Source organism: Ricinus communis, chromosome 3, assembly GCF_019578655.1.
Source record: "Ricinus communis isolate WT05 ecotype wild-type chromosome 3, ASM1957865v1, whole genome shotgun sequence".
Lineage (NCBI taxonomy): Eukaryota > Viridiplantae > Streptophyta > Magnoliopsida > Malpighiales > Euphorbiaceae > Ricinus > Ricinus communis.
The window spans coordinates 2,433,074-2,435,307 of NC_063258.1; positions in this window are offsets into that span (position 1 = coordinate 2,433,074).

Sequence of the window (2,234 nt, forward strand, 5' to 3'; positions counted from 1 at the left end):
TTCCCTTGATATCTAGATCTAAAAAAAATAATGTTGACAAGGAGTATATTTATGAATATTTAGAAAACGACCATATAAAAAGGGTAAATTTGTGAGTGACAAAACAACCCCGTAAGAGGGGTAAATTTGTGAGGGTGACAAAATAACCCCGTAAGAGGGGTATATTTATGAGTGAGAAGATAACCCCATAAAAGGGATATATTTATGAATATGAGAAAACAACACCGTAAGAAGAGTATATTTTTGAAAATGAGAAAGCAACCCTATAAAAGGGGTATATTTTTTTATATGAGAAAAGAACTTCGTAAGAGGGGTATGTTTGTCAATATTAGAAAACAACTCTGTAAGAGGAGTATATTTGTGAGTATAAGAAAACTACCTTGTAAAAGGGGTATATTTATAGATATGAGAAAACAACCCCATAAGAAGGGCATATTTGTGAGTATGAGAAAACAACCTCGTAAAAGAGGTATATTTTTTAATATAAGTAAACAACCCCGTAAGAGGGGTATAACTGTAAATATTAAAAGACAAGCCTAAAAGAGGGTTATATATGAGTATGCGAAAACAACCCCGTAAAATGGGCATATTTGTCACTATAACAAAATAACCCCGTAAGTGAATTATGATTGTGAGCATAAGAAAACAAATTTGAACAGGTTGTCGAAGCCCTTCAAAATAAATTACTGTATTTCCTAAACTAACTTGTAGAAATAGTGAAACCAGGTTGAATCCCAAGGGAACCAATGTGGATAGCTTCTCAAAGTAAAATAAAAAGGGGGGATTTTGAATGTTTGAATCAAAATTATAAATAAGCAGAAAATAATGAAAGCTGAATATTAAAGTAAATAAAAATCAATCTTAACAAATTTTCAATTCAAGAGTGCTAATTCCATCCAATTGTAATCATGATCATAGACTAAAATATCAATTCTTCTATTCAAGTACTTAGTCTACTTATTCGAAAAAGTCGTAATAAGTATATTCTCCTAATATAATTGACTCAAACCCAACATCCAAATCAAAACTCACCATTAGTCAACCGGGCACAATAGTGTTCCATATCAACTTAATGATAGCATTAAGAATAATGAGAATGACTAAACCAATATTAATTAATTGAGATAATTGTAATTAAAATAACCTTGTTCCTTTATTTCCCTAGAGCCTATCATGCAAGCTCTGTAATTCGAATAAGCCGCAATCACACACACATGAGCCAGCTCCTTACTACTTGTGTCAATCGTTCATGACAATTACGGATCACAAACTCAAAGTTTAGCAATAGGAAAATCAATATCAAAGTTGAGTCATCAGTTCAATCAACATCAATAATTCATAAATAATAAGAACAAGAAATAAAGAATACTTGAATTAAAGAAGAATTCTATTAAGCACAAAGCCTCACAAAATCACAATTGGAATTTATTCACTCTTGAATTAGAAACTAAAAACTTAGCAACTCATGGTGGAGTAAGAATTCACAAGAATTGTAGAGAATAGAAGAAGAATAAGAATCTGAATCTCAAAGTACTCAACCCTCCTTTACTTGGTAGAACTAGCCTCCTTATATAGGAAGTTAAACCTAAACCCTAATAAGAGAATCCTTATTAAAAAGAAATAAACTTCCTATATGATCTTATCCCTATAAGGAAGGATAAGATAAAGAGTAATCTAAACAAATCAAAATCCTAAATACATGGGAGAAAGTTTTCTTTATCCAGCACTTTCAAAAATAGAGGAAATTATCTAAAGATGGGTCCACCATAAATTTATCTTGAAAAATTCGAAGCTCTCTTTTGCAGGTTCCATCAGCTCATGTAAGGCGTGGTCACGCCTTATTGAAAATGATCTTCTGCCCAAATTTTTGCTCTTCCTCCAAATGACTTAGTTTCTGACAAATGATGCCTTAAAACATGTCTTTAGGCTGAATTTCACTAAATCCTTGATATTTCACCATCTAGATCAGAATAAACTCAATTTCCACAATTAAGCACATTATCCAATCAAAATATAAGGAAATTAAATACAATAAGTATAACTATTTATAACCTATCAGAGCATATTTGTGAGTATAAGAAAATAACCCCGTAAAAGGGGTATATTTATAGATATGAGAAAATAACCCCGTAAGAAGGGCATATTTGTGAGTATGAGAAAAAAACCCCGTAAAAGAGGTAAATTTTTTAATATGAGTAAACAACCCCATAAGAGGGGTATATCTATAAATATTA